Source organism: Aquila chrysaetos, chromosome 26 (genome assembly GCF_900496995.4).
Source record: "Aquila chrysaetos chrysaetos chromosome 26, bAquChr1.4, whole genome shotgun sequence".
NCBI lineage: Eukaryota > Metazoa > Chordata > Aves > Accipitriformes > Accipitridae > Aquila > Aquila chrysaetos.
This window is the reverse complement of record NC_044029.1, coordinates 13,223,892-13,245,784: the sequence shown is the minus strand read 5'-3', so window position 1 is coordinate 13,245,784 and position 21,893 is coordinate 13,223,892. Positions and strand designations below refer to the sequence as shown.

At 41.7% G+C, this 21,893-nt stretch overlaps 1 long non-coding RNA gene across 1 annotated transcript; it reads left to right on the top strand.

Moving 5' to 3' along the window:
- Positions 1-2,807: 2,807 nt before the first annotated feature.
- On the top strand, positions 2,808-21,299 carry LOC121232649. The gene is made up of 4 exons (XR_005931499.1): positions 2,808-2,907; positions 5,527-5,536; positions 20,874-20,878; positions 21,289-21,299. It is a non-coding gene; the product is annotated as an uncharacterized LOC121232649 (long non-coding RNA).
- Positions 21,300-21,893: the final 594 nt, after the last annotated feature.

Here is a 21,893-nt window from a genome sequence, read left to right as displayed (position 1 = left end):
AATAAATTTCTTGAGTCTCATCATTGCTTAATACAGATAAAGGTTACTAATAGATTTGGAATATACAGTCAAAAAATACCTTAATAAAAATATTATTTGTAAAGTCGTTTATGTTAGAAACAGTGTAGATTTTTTCAGTGTATTCAGCAGAGACAGAAAAACATCTGCCTAATTACTTTCTCTCCTTTTAGTTAGAAAAAGATCAAAGAAATAAGTGAAGTAATGTAACTAGCAAACAACTAGTTTGGCACAACCAGTGCTTTAAATACACATCCAAATATAACTAAAAGATGTGAGACACATTAGACAAGCAAAAAGCAACAATCAGGCTGCTTGGGTACTGGTAAACATTCTAATTTCACAGAAATATATAATTTGTTGCAAAGGCAGTACTGTTTAACAATTAAAACAATCTTTTTTCTAAAAAATAAGTATGCAAGAATATCTCACCCTCTTTCAAACAAGCAGCAAATCACCAAGTGGGTATAAAAATATATTAATCCAAGATGCAGAATTGAGTATTAAAGCAACTCACTATTTAAAGTTGTCTGAATCCATGTGAAGTTAGTAATATGTTAACATGGATTACTCTCTACTCTCTATATCCACCCTATCACCATTGCCCATCCACTTTTCACTTTTTAAAGCACTAGCTCGCTTTACCTTGACAACTCCATTTCTTTCCAATGTGATTAATGGAATATTAACTTGAGATAATTGAGTTCTGTAATTAACATTCCAGACCTCTGTGCTAACATGAACTTGAAATTTAGGAGAAAACAGGTTTTTTTTCTCTCTGCTAATCACTTCTGGCAAATGATAGTCCAAAAGTGAAGGGGGGGGGGGGGGGGGGGGGGAGAAGAGGGAAAGGGTGAAAGGAAGAGTAGAGAGAATGGAAATCCTAGCTCTTAGCCTGCATAAACTTATTTTGTCTTTATTAAAAGCTATGATGTTCTTCAGATTGGTCCTACTTATTTCACATTGTCTTTAAACCTCCACAGAGATAAATGTCATTTAGGTTTGATAATTTGAGGGTTTTCCTAAATCTAGAAAAGTGTTTTTATTTATCTTCTACTATATTTTTTTTTCATAGAAGTAGGAAAGCATTTTAACAGACATTTTACTTTATAAGATAAATAAACAAAAATATTTAGGTTTGCATTAACTGCTAAAATATTGAGACAGAGATAATATTAGTAAAAAAGTTATCTTTAAATAGAAATATTACATTTTTGTACTTTCTTATAATGGGAAAAACATTAGATCTTTTGGGAAGCCCTGTTTTCTGTCAATATAAAAAATAATCCCCTCCAAATTCGTTATTCTTTTTTGTTAGCCACAGTATCCTGCATAAAATAGAATTCATTATCTTGCTAGATAATTTACTTTTTGGGTTGTTTTTTTGGTTTTAGGACTTTATTCTTGCTTTACTTAGTGTTAGAATCATTTACTACTGCCATAAAAATATATAGGCAGACACTCGAATTGCCTTATCATTAAGTCTTGGACTTAGATATCCTTCAGCCCACAAAATGGTAATGTGCAACTCCTCCACGATGAGTACAAGTCAGATGCAATCACGTATTTGTTTGTGCAGCTACTCTGATTTTGCAGCCCAGTGACTCATGCAAGCAGAAGGGTTGCCTGTAGCTCAGCTATTCACCCATTAGCATTTCAGCAGAGACGAGGGGTCCTTCCCATACCTGCACTCGGGTCTCCTACAGCACTCTGCTCCTCTACTACACACAGGCGCTCGCTGAGCTTCAGCCAGCACAAAACCTGAAAGCAAATCCTCAGCCTGCAGAGGCTGTGACTCTCAAACACGCCTCTTCAACCAACAGAGCAGCTCCTCCAGTTCTTGATCATACCTAGTTCTGTGACCACTTAATGGGCTTAGTCCATTTAAATAGTGCTGGTGCAGAATTTCAGACCCTGTAACAGCATTGCTGGTTTTGGAGGAAGATTATCTCTGTCTTGGGAGCTCCTGCACCCTAGTCTCTGGATCGCCCAGCCTCTGTGGAAATGCAGGTGACTGTTCAGCAGCCAGGGAGTATCTACCGGTCCCACCACCTCTTCCTTGTGATCCTTTGTCAAGGTGACATAAAACAAACTAAAACTTCTCATAAAGTCCCTGAAAGGCTTCCAAATCAGAGAAAGAAAGTAAACAGTAAACAACTAGCAAAAATTATGTTGCCAGAGTCATCGTTAGCCAGAGACGTCATTGTGTGTAGGACTAAGGCAGCCAGTCCCTCCCATGGTACCAGGCGTGACACTTCCACACCGGTGGCAGAGGGACCCTCCGTAGCACCTCATCACTGCCCCGCACAAATTTAAGTTGCACCTGGTTCTGTAACCTCTGAGTTTCTGTGAGACACGCGTTTTACCCTCTCCTCCAGGTCTGAAGAGGGTTTTTTGCCTTCCTACCTGCAAGTCCTGACTGACATGGGAAGTGCAGGCAGAGTGCTCCACTAGCCCAACCCAACAGAAGGCAGGTCTCCTACCCTTTCAAAACCCTTAAAAACAAGGGCCTGCTATCACCCGGCTCCTGTCACAACCCGGGCTGGACAGGCCAGGGAAGAGTCATGGTGAGTTTGGAATTCCCTCGGGCTAAATTAAAATGAAACAACACCAAACGATCGATTAAACATTTATGGCAGAAGCAGCCTGAAGTTGGGAGATGTAACAGCAGACGGCGTGGTTTATCTCAAGAATTAGCATGAAACCACCTCAGTGAACCATGTAACCCGTGGCAACCACATAAACATCAATTCAAGGAAAAAAAAAAATAAGGCGAGCCTTCCCGTTGGGTCAGGAGGTTCAGAGCTGGCCCCGTTGCTTTCTAGACTTCTTGTTAGAGAGGAGCTGAGGGGCGGCTGGATCCGCTCCTAGTCCCAGACTTGGTCAACGGTTTATGTCTAAAGGGGTGAGGTGTAGGGATTGTGGAAAAGAAAGAGAAAAGAGAAGAAAAAGATCTCACCAGCCCTGCGTCCAGCGTTGCTGCCCCCCCACTGAGAAACCCAGATCCGGAGGGCGCACACACACACAGGGTTTCAATTCGTGCCCTTTTACCTTCTCCTTGACCTCCTTTGGGCAGGCGCTGGAACTCGTTAGGCTAATGAGGTGTCACGGGCGGTTTGTGCTTTCAGAACCTTCTGGAAACGGGTCAGTGGGGAGTAACTTCTCCCTCCCTGCAGGCACGACCAGGGAACTAACTGTGCGCGCTCTGGCCAGGTCCACCTCCCGCTCCCTGCTGCCGAAGTCCTGAGGTGATGATGGGTGCGAAGTCCTGAGGTGATGGGTGCGAAGTCCTGAGGTGATGATGGGTGCAAAGTCCTGAGGTGATGGGTGCTGAGTGGCTGCCTCTCACTGCGGTTCCTTGGTACACAGGTTCGTTGTTAATGTGGAAATTGCCCCGCCGCAGCGTTTGAGACATTAACTCTTCCAGTCCCTCACGTGTGGTGTTGCCTTGCAAGCAAGTTCCTTCCCTCAGAAAAGCCAGGACCCAGCCTCTGTCTGTCCGGGCGGGTGTTTGAGGCATTAACTCCATCCAGTCTCTCACAGCTCCCTGGCTTGTAATTACTGAAAATGTTTATCTCTAAATATATCGGAATGATTGGCAAAGGAGCAGGTTTCCTTTCTCCTCTCTCTCCAACGAACATTCTTTCCCAAGCATAAATACACACCTGAGTCTTAGTCTATAAAAAACAGATGTGCCGAACAGAGAGATATTACTCAGCCTGCTTTATCAAACTGCCATTTGCCCATGTGTTATTGCCGCTCTGTGGATAGCTTTCTCACTTTGGGATTGAAAGAATGTGAGTTCAGTCCCAGAGTGCTATTCAGTTAAAATACACAACCCTGGCCAATATTTACATCTCTAAATTAACACACATCACAGACTAACCAGCACTGATACAAACCCAAATGCCTATGGAAGACATCATTGAGCACATAACGACCAGGTCACTACCTTGAATAAAATTGCTACAGCACAAATGAGCAATTTGTTGCTGCATAAAGACCTCTGAGATTCAGAGAAAGGAAATTGCTGGTTCACAAATTACCGTGACTGTTAAAGCTAGAGAGCTAATATTGTGCTCATCCATGTCAGTTACAAGTGAAGTTAGCAATGTGGCTCATTAAAAAAACAACAAAAAAAATGTTAGAGCTAACAAAATTTTGACCAATAACTTTTGCATTGCACCCAAAGAAATTGTGAGTCAGGGTATTTGGGGCTGATTAACCAGACGTGTTACTGGGCAGACACACGGGGGAAGGTAAGAGTAATCGTTCACCCTCACCTTAGCCCAGTGATTAGAAAAACCCTGAAGTGCCTTAGCATGCGCCTGGATATGCCTGCAGATATATATCTGTAGAATTCGGAGGCTGCACTTACTTTTGTGTGTATATAAAGATACATAGATAAATACACACATTTAAGTTAAAATAATGATTTGTGACTATTTTTATCCATCTTTATTTACAAAAATAACTTTTCCAAGTTTTTAGCTTTGTATTAGGGAACATGACTCCTGCTGAGCTTTCTTTAATTCTGAATAAAGATAGAGCATTCCACCCTTTGGATCCAGTAGACCTGCATTCTGTCTAGTTTACTAGCGCTGGTACAAACAAGGACTCTCACAGTGACCAAATTCGCCACAGCTGCCTGACAGCACAGAGGTGTTGACCAGCATCCTCAGAGGACAGCGCTGGGGTGATGGGAATGTACTGCAACAAGGACAGGAGGCAATGGGCAGAACCGTTCAGTCACTAGTGCAATGGTCTCATACGTGGTCTTCCAGAACGGGAGAGGAGCAATTTTTCTGTGTCACATGCTCAACATAAAGGCAAAAAAGACTTTCTGTTGTTCTGGGTTTGTTTTATGTTTGGGGTTTTTTGGGTGGGGGGCTTGTTGGTTGGGGTTTTTTTTTCCAATGAAAAACATCCCAGATTATCCAATTCCCTAAAAAATACGGTGTTTGTCCTAATCTCTACTGCATTTTCTGCAGCTACTTGATCCGTATCTGCTGGATCTCTGACAAATCCTGCCTTGTTGGAGGATGCATGTCCTCCCCTTCTTACTTCTCTGTTTTTACTCCCAGCTCTGACGAGAGATTTCCTTCTCACTCTGCCAGACTACCAATTCCTTTCTGCTAACAGCTCGCGTTTCGGTGATAAAGTTTTGCATCTTAAACAGCAGCTGAAAAAAATTCTTGATTAGCTTTGGTACGTGCCACAGCTGCCAGAATCACTCGGAGAAGCACAGCCCCAGAAAGCTGTCCCTTGAGGAACAAGGGGTCCTGACTGCCTCTGTTGTGCTCTGTCACCTCTGTACCGTGCAAGACACGGGACATTTGGGGAGGGACTGTGCCTAGCAGAGCACTCGTCTTCCCTGTGGGCCCCATAGTCATCGTGTGCGGGAACAGCAACAATGATGACTCCCTTGCTGGTGTTAGCCGGTGGGAAGAAAGATCGTGGTGAGCAAAAGGAAAGAAAGGGATGCAGGATGACGAAGGGTGCTGAGAGGCAAAGGGAGGTGCAGCCGGAGGTTATGGGCTGGGAGGGACAGATGGAGCAGCTACCCTCTCTCCTTTGTGTGTGTAAAAGCTTGTGTGCCACCGGTGAGGGAATCGTTACAAACAGACAACTTCACCAGCAGGTTATGTTGTAATTACACATCGGAGCAATGGTGACATCAGCAACCAGCCAACACCAGCTGCTAATTACGGTGTCAATGGAGTCCCTCTGCAGGTATTTACAGCCTGCTTCTTCACAGGCACGGTATCTATGAATTATTCATTATACAGCTACCTCTGTTTGATTAGTCAAAATGCTCTCACAAAGTACAAACCCGAGCTTAAAAGTGGATTTTGCTAGACCTCATTTAAGCTGTCATATAAATCTACCTTTTCAATTTATGAATAAGCAACCCATCAGTTTATCTTTTCTTTTCATGATGTGCAAAGCAAAGAAATTGGCATAGGAAAGCTTTTCTTTCCTGATACCTTTCTGTCTTTGCAAGCTAGTCTCTGAAAAAAGTAAAAACCGTCAAAATGGATGCATCTTTTGCGCTTTTCAAATGCTATCTGCCTGCTGAATAAAGATTTTCTGATTTATTATAGAAACATATTGACACAAGGTAAGAGAAAAGAGAATAATGGGAGACATTTGTATGCTTTGGTAAAGTCAATTTAATTAGCATGTGAACCACACAGATAAGTATCATCACTTCCTAATGTACTCAGTCTGGACACAAATCAAACCAAACAAGGCAAGCTTTGCAAGCAAAACCATTTGTCACAAAGTGAATTAAAGAAAAACCCAAACCAATGCCAACTACAGCAAACTCAGCCCACTCTATTATTGTTCATTATAGCCATCGCTAAGGGCAAATGAAACCATTCAGTTTAATCGGCCTCTCACAAAAAAGTACTGATTCTTGTAACCACACTGAACAAATCATGTAATTTACATTACTGTCCTGAATACAAAACAAGTAACAAATTTACAAATTCTAAGCCATAAATCCATTTGCTTCTTTTTATTCTATGCATGTATAGAAAGAAAAGGTAAACTTTTTCATTAGCATAGAGAGCCACCTCATCATTTCTTCTTATCAATCAGACCTCTCTCCACAAACCTGTCTACTTTTAGTCTGTGAGATCCTCAGGGAAAAGAAAATCCTTTGTTACACATGCAGACATGGCCCAGGATTTAATTGAGTAATAATATGTTTCATTGAAAATGAAAAATTCCCTCTCAAGAGATCTGACATCAAGACATCTTTTTTTGGCCTGAAAAAAGGCAAATAGTCAAAAATATGATTTAAAAATATGCTAAAATTTACATAATTGTAGCTAAGCATTTAATTACAATATTATTCAAAAAGAAATGTTTTCATTACCAACACTTACTACATCATTTTTGAGCAGGTTGAAATCTCCTTCCTCACCTGAGCTTGAAGCGTGCCATATAGAGAGTGCTGCTTTAGCTAAACTGTGCCCCCAGTCCATTGGCCAGCCAGTTTACTTCTCCCACAATGCAGTCCGCTTACTTCCTACAGTATCATCATGTTCACTCAAGAAGATACAAATATTGATATTGATCTAAAACTAAACATTAATCTCAGACCAGGAAATGTAAAAGACTTGTTTGACTTCTATGTTCCCAGTAGAGGAATTATTCCAAGATTGTTTGTTTCCCATGAAAAAAAAAATTCAAGCTCAGTGTTCTATGGGGAAAATGTTTCATTAGTAATTTTCAGTCAACCTGCAATAACAGTAACGATGGTAACAAAAAGAATAAATAACATAAATCTTAAATAGTGTTATAAAACTATCACAAGACTTTTATTTTAGATAAAGAAACAATACTAAATGGGGAAAAAAAAAAAAGTCAGTATTCTAAACTTTGGAAAACTGTACATTTGATTTGCATAGGTTTTTACCAACAGAATAAAAAGAACATATCTTCCCTCCTAGAGGGAAGGCTGCAAGGAGATACGTGCTGAGGGCTGGTCACAACATAGTTCCAAAAGGAATAGGTCATTGAACAAAGCATTTGTAAGAGAATCAGTAGAACAGAGTGAGAAGCCTCACAGGGCTCTTTGTCCCCGCTAAGAGTCTCACTTGTAACTTCAGTAAGGGAGGTCCGGCAGATTTACAGAATTGAAGGGAAACTGAAGATCTACACAGTAGCTTGAAGGTAAAGGATATTTCATATTCCTAACCAAACACCTTGATTCTTCCTTCAAAACATTCTTGAAATCTCTTCTGCTGCGAAGATCACCTACCCCAAGTGTTTAGCTGTGATGTATGGGAAAGCTCAGACACAGAAGTGTGTCAACTGGCCTTTACACTTTACACCATCTGGCCCTCCACCCTTAGGCATGCACCTAACTTTTGATACCAGCAATTGCTATGGTCTATTTCTGTCCTATCCCTAAATGAATCAATATAAACCCTTGTGAAATGAAGCAATGTGCTACTAAATCAGGTTTGACCTTTTAACCCTTTAGAAAGTGTTAAGAGTTGGCTACATTTCTAAATTTAAACTGTCTGGAGTAATTATTCACATACTGGGACAAAGAGATGACCTAGAGTAAGAAGAGATATTTTAATTGCCTCAGAGAAAAAAGTGTTCCTGTTAAATTGACATCACTGTAAATACATTCGCTTGTAGATACATTTTTGTACAATTATTGTTAGCTAAAGGCAATAACTTTGTTTTCCAGGTATTGGAGAAAGGCATCTGTCTCAGTAGAGCATCTAATCGAAGTCCTAGGCCAAAGAGTTCCCATTTTAAAATACCTCCAGTATCATCATTTCTTCACCTGCAGAACCTCCCATTAAGAACACTCCAAAGATTGCCTGGTAAAATTAAATTAGGTACATTGATTCCTGCAGAGACCTCACATCTAGAGTTTATAAATGCATTAGTGATGCTTCTTTATGAAGAGAAAGAAGGTTAAAAATAAATAAATAGGAAGGAGCTGGTCAGAGAAAAGGAGCAGCACAGGACTTTATATCAGGCTGTGAAATCTCTTGACCTTCAGTGTGAAGACACAAAAATAAAAATCATTTATCAAAATATCTCCCAATTCTGTGCTGTGAAAAACCTCTGGTTTTTTTCAGGAGTCTTTCTCTTTCAGAATTTTCCTTCTACTGGGAAGCTATGGCTATTCTCTGGGAGTAATTTCAGGTAGGGTGTGATCCCTGCCCCATGCCCTGCCTGCACATCACTTGATCTAGTGAGGCAGGTCCACACTGCGCAGCCCCACGCCACCATGAAGGCACATGAGGACAGTCCACTCTCAAGCTGCCTCCAGAATCCCACCTGATTTTCTGGTCATTTTAGTGCCTGCCCCGTTCCTCGGAGTACAACTTTGCCTTTAAGACAGATGCCGTGCACAGGGGTATGTAGGTAACTACTAGGTGACACGAATCCAAACTTCTCTGTCCTGTTGTGTACTGCAAACTGTTGTAAATCCCCCGGAGAGCAGCCCTACGTCTGGTGATGAAAGTTGGGTCTGGAGTCAAGCACAACTGTGGCCCACGCCTGCAACACAGCAAGAACTGCCCTGTCCCTCCCAGCCGGGATGGCAGTTGTTTCTGGAACTCCACACTGCAGCCCGTGGAGGAACCCACGCTGGAGCAGGTGGATGTGACCCGAAGGAAGCTGCAGCCCGTGGAGAGCCCACGCCAGAGCAGGACCCGTGGCCCCATGGGTCCATGCTGGAACAGTCCGCTCCTGAAGGACTGTACCCCTTGGAAAGGACCTATGCTGGGGCAGTTCTTGAAGAACTTCAGGCCATAGGAAGGACCTATGTCGGAGATGTTCATGAAGGACTGTGTCCCATAGGAGGGAGCCCACACCGGAGAAGGGAAAGAGCGTGAGGAGGAAGGAGTGGTAGCGACAAAACATTATGAACTGACTGCACCCCCATTCCTTGTTCCCCTGTGAGCTTGGTGAACGGAGGGTAGAGAAGTCAGGAGTGAAGATGAGCCTGGGAAGAAGGGAAACGTGGGGGGAAAGTGGTGGTTTTTTTAGATTTTTTTCTTATTTCTTATTATCTTGCTCTGGTTAATTGTCAATAAAGTAAATTAATTTTCCCCAAGTCGAGTCTGTTTTGCCTGTGATGGTAACTGGTGAGTTATCTCCCTGCCCTTAGCTCGACCCATGAGCTTTTCATTGTATTTTTCTCCCCCTATCCTGTTGAGGAGGGGGAGTGATAGAGCAGCTTAGTGGGCACCTGGCAGCCAGCACAGGGACATTGCTTTCCTGTGGATTGCTTTACAGGGAAGAAAACCTTCTATTATACTTTTTTTTTGAGCTGTGCTAGCTCGAATGCCCTGAATGGGCAAAGAAACTACAATGACCTGTTTACAATTGCTGCAGGGTTCCCTGCCATGTACCCCAACACAGTTACGTGTCTTTAAATTCCAGGTACGTAAACTTCCCTTTTCAAGTCAAATATAAAAAAGGTTGGATAACAATATAACTGATGTACTGTTGTATTTGTTTTAATGGCATATTCTTCTCTTACACCTCCTTTCATTATTATTTTGCCAGTGTTATTTTTAGATTCTCATATACTTGAGGTTGTTTTCCTCCTATGTGTTTATTGCTTTGCAGAGCTGCACCTGAAATATTTAATGAAAACAGAAAGTACAAACACATAGCAGAAACTGCATGTTCCTCCAGTGCTAACTGACCTCTAGAATTGCTTTTCTTTTCATTAATGGTTAAAAGAATAATTAGGGTAGCAGAAGAGCATTGGCACCATTAATAGGACATTCCATTACTTTTAATCACAGGAGCAAACAGAAGATGGACCTGGGGTGAGGAAGACTCCACTGGAAATACTTTTCACAGGAGCCAAGATGCGTCTCCCTCAGAAGGAGATTTCAATTTGCAGAGAACACACCTGTAGAGGACAAAGATCTGATATGTATCTGAGCTGGATGGGATTGCAAATACATTCGGCTACTATCTACAGTCTGTGTTGTGTAAGACTTAATGAGCTTCATCTCAAAGCCCTTGAGAGAAAAGATGTGTCTGTTCATGGCCCCAAGCACTACTTCTGTAGCTCTCATCAGAATTCAAACATCATCTTTCTCAATATGCCATGGCCCAAATATAGACCTGGTATGTGACAAGGACCTGAGATCAATGAAAAAAAGTTGAAAGGCAAGCATTTTAATGCTTTGTTTAGACTCTGCCTCTTTAGTCTTGGATTCTGTTTTGCATTCCTTACAAGAACAGCAATACTGAGTGCAGTGGGAATCATACATGTGTGGGTCACTGAGAAGCCCAAGCCTGAATACAGAACGATGTTCTTCAGAACAAGGGACATTGGAAACACAGAGGAAGAAATGTTTCTGAAAGGCTAACAGCTGCTTGGTTGTCTTGCTTGTATTTGTGGAATGATGGAAAATAAAACTTGTTTTTAACAAAGAGAAAGAACATAATGCAAGACAAAATAAATATTGGTCAAAATAGGTCTGTCTTACAAAGATTTCTAGGTGAGTCCATCTTACCCTATGGTCTGAGAAATAGCATTTACATGCAGTTTCTCAGGAGCACTTCTCTTTACCACAAAGAAGATATAGTTTTGTTGCCCCAGAAGTTTTTGATTCATCTTTCCTGGATTTGGAACTTGTATATAAAACGACTGTGGTAACTCTGACAGGAGTCACACAAAAACCCTTCAGTTAATATCTATATTCCCAAGAATTTGCCATGAAGTGTCTATCTACTTCTACTCAGAGAGCTCCACCTTCCTGAATATTTCCAACCATGCATTCATTGAATAAACACACACATACATTTTTGACATGGCAGCAACCAGATTCATTTATTACACATAACTGCAAATCTTTTCAGTAGAAATACCTACATCCAAGTTAATTGACTTTGGCTCCCTTTACGATTAAGAGAGATAAACAGGTATCTATAGCATCCATACTGTTGACCTATTTTATTTTTACTCTACAATGAGTCACAATCTAGAAATGTCTATTTTTCTCCGCCAGCTACAAAAGGAGCACAAGACATATATGTGTCCATTGAAGCACCCTACCCATCCTATTGCTATATTATTATCCTTTTATGATGTTTTCTTGTACTCCTCTTTCAAAGGCTGCAGAACACCTGTCGTCTTTATTATTTATCACTCCAAGTGTTTTGTCATCCACCTACTGAAACTAAGATTTTAAATGTTTTTCTTCCAGGATACAGATGAAAAAATGTTAAACAGCACAGGGCAAGAGCTGATTTCCACAGAGCTTCACTAGAAACCCACCCATGTGATGATGAATCTTCATTGCCAGTGGCATTTGGAGACCTATCTGTCAGCCAGCTGTTAATACATTACAAGTATGTCATGTTGATTGTGTATCACTATTTTTTTTTAATCGAAATGTCAGGCAGTACTAAGTCAAAACCAATAAAGGATTATATTACATTGACACTAATACTTTTATCAATAGACATCAAATTAGTTTGACAAAATCTATTTTCCATGAACTGTTTTAATAGAAATTGATTATATTATGGTTCTATCATAGTTTAAGGATTCGAATCCTCTATCAGTCTTTTTATATTTTTTCCTGGGGAAGTTATCATGGGAACAGACATGTAACAGCTTGGGTCATTGTCACAGGCAGGATAGAATGAATGACAACCCACAGTGGATCTGGATACTGGAGTTCATTTAAGAACCTCCAAGATTAGAACTTTTGACCTACTTGATTATCTCACGCATGCACTGCGCTCACTCACTTGATCCCACGGCATTTTGCTAGGTATTGACTTCCTTTCCCATCAGGGACATTGCTGCTGCTCCATGAAAGTCAGGCAGAAAATCAAGCCGGTTCCCACTGTACTGCTGCTCACACTTAGCACTACCAGGGGTTATTGGCCGAGGTCCCTGGCTGTCTCCCAGCATTTGTCTCCATGCAGCTATCCCATATCAAGATCTTTCCCCACTTCCAGGATCTTCACCACCTCCTTTCTAGGTCCCCTTCTCCCCAAGACCATTTTTTCTGGGAACCCTTCTTTTCAGCACCACTTCTTCTTTGCAGCATCCTAAGCCCCTGGCTTTTCTCCAGTCTAAATAGTCTATGTGTCTAACAGTCTAGGCACATTGTGTGACCAGCCACCTAACTGGGTGGCTCTGTTTCATGTCTCCTTATTAACTTGAGGATTTGGGTCGTGCCACTTTTGTCTAGTCCGGGTATCATCAAAATTTACAACTAGCCTGTAACGGTTGCAGTGGTCAAGTAACGGGCTTCTGCCTTAGAGTTGAAAAGTTCAATTTTGGACACACACACACACACACACACATATATTTGATTATCTGCCACACAGTAGTGTTCACAGTGCAAGCTTTTGTTTTCACTTATGACATTCATTCTTTCTTTTTTTTTTTTTTCAATAAATATTGGTCCTGACTTCTTTCAGGCCTCTAAAACTTGTCTGCTACTTCATTATATGAATTAATTAGTATTAATGGCCCAGAGAGATCTTCAGTCAGTTATTTAAGAATACTAGTTATCTATATTTTCATAGACAAAAGCACTCAAATATAGTAACCTCTGTTCAACACTGGTTTTAGTCAATATTGGAGTAGAAAATACTGCATCGCTATGAAGTAATATTAAATTGTCTTCCTCCCCCTCCACACCTTAAAAACAGAGAAGAATTCAGTGATTCTCTCTCCTTTTTCCTATTATTTTTCAAAATCCAAATTCCAGCATTCCACCATTGTTATGTTTCTATAATATTTAAGATTCTTGTCCATTCGTGAGTATCCTTTATGGGCTTCCTGCAGGAATAGTTTACAGTTCTTAGCTTCTGATTGTATGTGCTACTCTGCATTCTGGTTTTTTTATCATTTCTTTCAGCACCGCTGGCAATGACCACAAGCAGAGGCTATCCCTTTTCACACTGCTACCACATTTACTGGTCACTGTTACTGGCTGTGGGGGCACTGAATGGACTGAGCATCTGTATTTGTTCCTTCTAAAACACCTCTTTACCTGCCTGAAGAGTTTAACCTTACCTACAGACTCCTGTGCTAACCTTCAATGTTCAATTTCTACTCTCCCTTATTACCATCCTTCACCCGCTCACCCAAAAAAAGATGATTTTAATGCTCAGATTTCTGATACTGTGGAGGACGGAGCCCGGGAGCACAACCACACAGTCTTTGCAGAGAAAGAGACACAGGGATCTCCTGTTAGATCTGTTCAAAGCCACAACGCCCCTTACCATAACCTTGCTGGAGAGGAAACAAACAGTCTTAGCACAAAAGTCCTTGAGGCCCACTACTGCCAAAACCAGAACCTGCAGCTACACGTTAGCAAAACTCTCCTGTTGCCACTCCTTATTTATGTCATAGCTTTGATTGTGAGTCGGAGTCTCACCTGCATGTTATTAGCAGTAACTGGAAGGCATTCCTACCAACAGTAGATCCTCTGTATTGTCACACCTTTTCAAACAAAAATGTTATGAAGTGGTGGATAATTGCCAATGCTGGTGGACCTTGAATGGGTGCTGACATGGTGACACCAGGATGCTCCATCTGCATGTCCTGGATTTTCTCCATTTATCCAGGGAAAGCACCGTGGTCCCCCATGTTCTCCTCACTGGGGAAGCAGGTTTCACTCATGCAACATGGTCTGAGCTTGAGTTATTGTCCTCGTGCAGCTGCAGCAATCAAGCCCTAGACAGCACTAGGCGCACCTGGTGTATGTACCTTATTACCCTTTTTCACAGTTCTTGACCCTCCTTTTCATTCTTGTACCTCCTTTTCTCTACCCCAGCCTCTTTTCAAATAAAAAACCTGCCCCAATTATGTTTTTCCCATTGGTGTCAGTTTTGCTGCCTCCATACCCACATTAAATATTTCTGTTATTACTGTTACCTGGATAATCTTGGCCCTGCAACGTATCGCTGTTTTAGTTATCCGGGTCCTGCTTGGCCTTGGAAGATTCTGCTCCCCTGCAGTTATCTGTCGGGTCTGGCCATCTCGTACAACTCCGCCTCAGCAACCTGTGAAATCCAGCCAGTGCTCATGGCATGATCTTCTCGCAGCTTCTCACACGGGTATCCAGCACATCCAGCAATTTCTCACATCTGGTAGTTTTTCACTGAACATCTTGTTCAGTTAGTTGAACCTCAGGGAAGCACCTAGTCCGTGGCCAAGACATTGGATTGTAACCCTAAGAAAAGACAAAGGAAAAAAAAATAGCTTCATTTCAGAAACAAAGAAACAAACAGCTATGTTAATAAGCATTTCACTCTTGCTAAATGAACTGAGAGTGAAGATGCTGTCACAGGACGGCGTTGGCCTACAGAGGTAGAGCTCAGCTACCCGTGTGGCATCATGGGACACGCTACCCTATACAAGTGCCTTGGCTGATAGGAAAATAAAGCTGAAGCCAAATGAGACTCCAAAGACTTTTACGTGACTGGCTTTGCATCTCAGTAGGAACTGGGCAAGCAGAACGGATGGATTGATTTGGGAAGAAGTTATGAGACCCACAGTGACAGTAAAGGAAAGAGGATTTAGTAGCAACGTGCAACACAAAATAGGTTTGCATATAGAATGATTATTTAAAGAGCCACAAATTATATTTTTTCTTACTGAAAACATAAAAAAAAAAAAAAAAAAAAAAAAGATTATGTGAGGAATGAAGGTTTTAAACTAAATTACACTATTACTTTACCTGATCATTATGGGATTGGAAATCTCAGAGGATTTTCAGAGTAGACTCCAAGGATAATTTACTTTCAAATAGACAAAACTAGGTATTAAATGCTTATGAATAAGTGTTACAATGTCCCTAGAGTCTTTGCTGTGAACCAGCTGAAAACTTGGTTTTATAAAACAAAAATTGGCTTTGCAAAAACAAGAGAAGTTTCTTCTTTTTTTAAGCAGGAGAACATTTTATAATTAAAGTGCTTTCATTCCTGAAAGGATATTTACTTTATGTATGACCATTAGCACCACACAAATCAATCTCAGAAAAGTTAAGCAGAGCGGATAAAGCCAGGCACGTACAGAGCAGGGGGAAGGAGGACCGTGAAAGACAAAAGGCTGAAAAAATATTTACACATGTTTACAATAGTTAAGTGATGCGTTGCTAACTGATGTTGCTAATTTCACATGGTCTTAAAAAAGTCCTTTACCTAACACAGACCTAGTTTATCAGACCATCCTAAACTGGACACCCAGCAGCCAGTCAGCTCCCGAGGCTCGCTCAGATGGACAGCCTGTGATGGGAGCTTGCTCAGGTGTGGGCACCTAGACACCGTTCCCGACGTTTAGGTGTGTTAGGGAGGGCTTCCTGCTGCAGACGTACAACCACTGGAATTCAAGTGGGATATCGCGGAGAGCCAGATCCATGGAGGACCTTTGGGAGACCTTCGCAGTCCCATGCTGGGAGCTGAAAACCACGTGGGACACCCAAGGACAACTCAGCGCAAGATACCTTATGCTAGGACAACTGAATCCTACCTCTGCTCTCCCAAACGGTTTGTCTAGGTACCGCTTTGTAATAAACAAGGTAATGTTGCATTATCCAGAAGTAAAATCTAAGTTGCCATTGGCCTTAATGGCATAACAAATCTAGGGACAGCATTTCGGATTTTGTCTCCCTTCAAATTAAATTTTAAGCGGAACACTGTCACATTTCCATATCAGAGGGAAAAATTGGGAGGAAATGAGTCCTGTGAGTCAAAAAAGATAAAAAGATCAGCTACATAAAGAGCAAGCATGTAACAGTGTAGGCTGTTGTGCAATTTGATAAAGCAGGAGTTCATTATCAATGACAATCTATTTATTAGTGAAACAGACGGGAAAATCATGAAAGGAAAGCCATAACAGAGATATTATTCTCCTAAGCAGAATCCTGAATGTGCTTTTCACTAGCGGAAGGTTATAGTTAATCAGTAGCTAACAACTTGTAATATCAGTAGGGACAGATGTTTTCTAAAATGTAAATAAAATGCATCTGAGAAGCCATCATCAACAGGAATTTATCTTTCCTGAATTAAGCATATTACTGATTTTGCTCTCTGTAATTATGCTATTTGCTATTAACTGCCCCAGCATTAAGGCAGAATTCACCATACAAATGTCAGTTTCCTATGAAGCACCATAAAAGCCTTTTTTTTTTAAAAAAAATTTATTTCATTTGGCAGCTTGGTGTATAATAGTAGAGATAAATATTGTTGACTTTGAATTTTAATTGTTTGGATTTCCTCTTCTTTCTCCTTGGCAATAACTCTTTGATGCCCAGTGGAAAAAGAGTTATATTTAAATAAATTCTCCAGCAGAATTTATTTTGTCATTTGTAGTAAATTTAATCACTTTTTTCCTCAAGGGGATCATCCTATGAGCTAATCTCACCTCTTTTAATTTCTTTTCTTCTTCTTTATTTGGCCCCAAAAGGACAATTTGTTGGAGGCTTTTTGTTTGGCAATACTTCACAGCTGGCCCTCTAACTGATGCAGAATTGAGTTGGAAATTTTTATTAACATATTTGTGCAATTCTAGCTTGTCCTTTTGCAGTAATAACAACAAAAAGATCATTTAATGGAGACGGCTTGAAATCTCTGGTTGCTTTATTTCTTAGTCTTAGGAAAAAAAAATCTTACTGATAACAGATAAGGCTGTGAAATCACCGTAATCATGAGTCATCCCCTGAGGTTAAGACATATTACTCAGGCTTCACGGTTACAAAAGACAAAGACCTCCATTTGATGGGGTGACCCTTCAGGCAGGTCCTCCTCATGGGGCTCAACACAAAAGCAAACCACCTTACTACTTTGTGCCAATAGCTCTGAGAGTGACTTTCAGGCCAAATCTGTCTCCTGCTTGAGTACCAGCCAGATGCCAGCGACCTCTGACCAGGGAAGGGGAAGCCTTGGGTCCTCCTCGCCCAGCAGAACCAAGGCATACAGACCTGCCACGTCAACTGTCCTGAAACCTTGCTCTGGTCCGGCAGCCTCCAGCTGCCCTGTCTGAAAAGACTCCTGTCACCAGCTGCAAAGGATGCAGGTTCAGAGTTCAAAGAGTAAAACGTCCTGAGAGGATCTCTCTGGAGAGCTGAGTTGTCAGTGTCTCTGCTCAAGAAGCTACTCCTCACCCAACGTCATATTTCCATATTAACTGAACTGTTTAATTCTCTGCCCCAAAGCCTTTGAACCGTATTTCTTTTCATGTCCCTGCCAGTCATTTCCTCTCAATGTACTTCTCTGTCTCCTTGGCCTTCAAGTATTCAAATGTTTTTAATGAGAATATGATCCATTCTTTTTCCAGTTACTGGTTAGCCATTCAGCGTGAGGTGCTCTTACCTGTGCAGAAAGAATTATTTCAGGAATGTTTAATGGAATCTTGGTGGCAATGTTAAACTCTGCTGATTATTTATATGTTTGAAAGATGGATGGTTTCAGAGAGTCTGTTACCATCATACACAGGTTTAAAACACCTGCAGGCGTCTTTGGGATCTACTGCCATTCTCACCCACGCTCTGGCAGGAAAAGAAACTATCATCGACTTCATCTTCCTGCTTCTGCTGCTGCCATTATAGCAAATAAAAATTAGTAACTTCAAAACACTGGGCCTGGTTTAGTCTAACATTAACATTAAATTACCGTGCTTTGCTGTTAGCTTTTTTAATTTTTACCTCTGGAGATTTTATGTTATTATGAAATTCATCCTGTTCCCAAATATGAATAAATTGTCCATGTCAGTCCTCTCAACACAGATGTCATAACTTGCATGTCATTTAACTGCAAGCCCCTAAGACAAAAAAAAAAAATAAGGTCACCTTTCTCAGAACTGCCTGGATCATCCCTTTTACAGCAAAGGAGCAAAATGCTAGGAAGAATTTAAAGCTTCTGTCCTATCAACTCATGGTTGAACACCTGAGCTAGAAGAGTGCACATGCTGTAACCTGTGTCACTGGCAGGTCAACGGACTGGGCTGTCCCCAGAGAAGCTGGATGGAGGCAGTCAGGAAAGACATTATTAGGGGGCTGATTCTCCATCATCATCAAATGTAGGATTACCCTGGCCCTGGTCTCCGGCAGACCCCCTCACACTGTGGATCATCACAGGTAAAAGTCTAAGATTTACCTATCTGAGAACAGAAAGAAATCACATCCTGGAAGAGACCCTAGCACACAATGTATGCGTTCACTGGATTTGTATCACACTAAATCTGTCTTCTCAAGATGGCAACACTGAGATCGTAAATGGCTCTTGCAGGAACCCAAACTTGGATTGCAATTTTTTAGCACAGTATGATTATCACTTCATACGAATTATCATCCTCTTTCTTTTGTGGGGTAATTTATATTCCACCAGTAGTAGACTGGCACATTTTTCTACTGGAACTATTTTAAGGTACACCTTATTTTTTTACAAGATCATGCACACTTAATTTGCAAAATGTTCATATTTTTATCTTAAAAAGTGATTTGTTATTCACCTGGATGAAAATATACTTAGTTTCACTGCATTGTGGCAAAGGATAAGTTATATTGTTTTATTTTTTTTCAAAGTTAGAAAGCACTTTGGTTTATGAGCTAAGTGGAAGTGTGTTATTTGGCAAATTTGTGAAATACAATGTGGCCTGCTAACTGTGTGCTGTTTACGACAGATAATAATAAAGAGCTCAATCCACTTTCTGCTGAAGTATTGGTACTCAGTAACCCACTTCCAGGTTAATAATAGATAATCATGACAAACACTTACCCAACAGAGATCTTCTGCACAGTAGCTAAGTTTACACCTCATTGAAGAGCCATCTCAGGAGTGGGGTCTGTTCCCAGTTTGCTTCCTTCCTGTCCAAATGAAGGATTTGCAGGATGCTGCATAGTGCTAGAGGATGACCTAGGAGATTCTTAAGATGGCACACCATGACCTCACTAGTAAATTATTAGTGTGCCACATACTTTGGATACTGCCCTTGAGGTATTATGTCTGGAACTGTGCTTCCTTCTCACTGTTTGGATGGCAATCTTTTCACGATGGTTGATTTTGGGATAGTCTCAGAAGGCAATTTGCATGTGCCCCACTTTTGATGGATACCTGCTGAACTGTAGTTTGATAGCTTGCCACAAGAACTGTCACTGAAATTAAATTATAGGCTTTCAGTGGCAGCTGAATATAGCTCCAGACAAAGTATCTCAAAAAAGATCTAGGACACATATCACTGAAACAAAGAACTGCACAGAAGAGTGTAAAAAGGGTGATCCAGCCTATAGGATGGCTTCCATCCAAGAGGAGCTCAGGTAATTTGATAATTTGGTTTAAAAGAGAGAATAAGGAAGAATAGGGATACATACATGAGAAGACTATCAGATCATTAATGACATGGAGATCGTGAAAGGGGAACGTCTGCTCGCTATTTCTCACAACACTAGGGAACATCCAGTCAAATGAAGAAACTTCATGAAATGAAGACTTAGAGCAAGACGAGGAAGTTGTTTTTCACATGGCATGACTAAAAGCTGGAACTTGTTGCCAGAGAGTATTGTGGAGGCCATTTAAAAGAGAAACAAATGTGTTCAGGAGACTTAACTGATGCTTATTAAACACAAGGATCTGGAGCTTAACTCTATCACAGTAAGACCCTCACCCATGAACTGCTGGAAGAAGGGAAGGTATGTACAAGGATTTAAGGATTTCTCATGTTTCATCCCCATTCTTGAACCCTTTCCTAAGCATCTGCTTGGGGACATTGTTGAAGAGAGGATGTTGGGTGAGATGGACCTAAGTTCTGATCCAATATAAAGTTACTTTGTCATTCATTGTGTATGTAAATCAATAATTGTAGTTAGATCATCTCCATCCATACAGCAGTCAGGATATTGTTTCTGATGGCTCAAGTTAGTAACCTACTGAAGTAACGCTTAAGCAATATAGGGCCTGGTATATCTGAAGTAGAACCGTGAAATGAGGTTGGGCTTGGCAGCCATCTGAACTTCTACTCTATCAAGTAAGTCAATTGTATCCTGCGCTAATGGGGAAAAGCCTCCTCACACTTTTAATCCTTTTCTCAGCATGAAAATTACCTGAAATGCAGATCTCCCACAAGTACACAATTTTTTTAATTCATATTTGAAGCAGTGCTGACAACAGCCATTGACAAAACGGAGCAAGCTCTGTGGAGGTTCACCAAGGTGGTCAGGGCTGGAGCACCTGCCCTGTGAGGAGGCTCTGAGGGACCAGGGCTTGCTCAGCCTGGAGAAGTGATGGCTTCGGGGGGAACTACCAGCAGCTGCTGAGCACCTCATGGGAGGTTAGTGAGAAGATGGAGCCAGGCTCTTTACTGAGGTGCATGGTGAGAGAACAAGAGACAGTATTCATAAACTGAAACAGGGGAGGTTCCATGTGAATGTAAGGAAAAAAAATTCCCCATGAGAAACGTCAAGCAGTGGAGCAGGTTGCCCAGACAGCAACCTACTGCAGAGCAGCCTGCGGCATCTCCGTCCTTGAAGTTTTTTAAGACCCATCTGGAAAAAGTTCTGAGCCACATAGGCTGAATTCAATGTTGTCCCTACTTTGCATAGGCAGTTGAACATGTGTTCAACTAGTTCTGGTCAAATGTTTTTTCCATTCCAGGAGACAAAATGTCAAAAAGTACTGTAACTTTTATTGCTCCACTATAATGTGTTCTTTAGAGAAAAACACCTGAGGTGGGTTGACCCTGGCTGTATGCCAGGTGCCCACCAAAGCTGTGCTATCACTCCTGCCCCCTCAGCTGGACAGGGGAGAGAAAATATAACAAAGGGCTCATGGGCCAAGATAAGGACAGGAGAGATCACTCACCGATTACCGTCATGGGCAAAACAGACTCAACTTGGGGAAAATTAACTTAATTTATTACCAATCGACCAGAGTAGGGTAATGAGAAATAAAACCAAATCTCAGAACACCTTCCCTCCACCCCTCCCTTCTTCCCAGGCACAGCTTCACTCCCGGATTCTCTACCTACCCCCTTCCAGTGGTGCAGGGCGACAGGGAATGGGGGTTGGGGTCAGTTCATCACATGTTATCTCTGCCGCTTCATCCTCTCCAGGGACAGGACTCATCACACTCTTCCCGTGCTCCAGCGTGGGGTCCCTCCCACGGGAGACAGTCCTCCACGAACTTCTCCAACGTGGATCCTTCCCCTAGGCACAGTTCTTCACGAACTGCTCCAGCGCGGGTCCCTTCCCCGGGCTGCAGTCCTTCAGGCACAGCCTGCTCCAGCGTGGGTCCCTACACAGGGTCCCAAGTCCTGCCAGAAAACCTGCTCCAGCGTGGGCTCCTCTCTCCACAGATCCGCAGGTCCTGCCAGGAGCCTGCTCCAGCGCCGGCTTCCCACGAGGTCC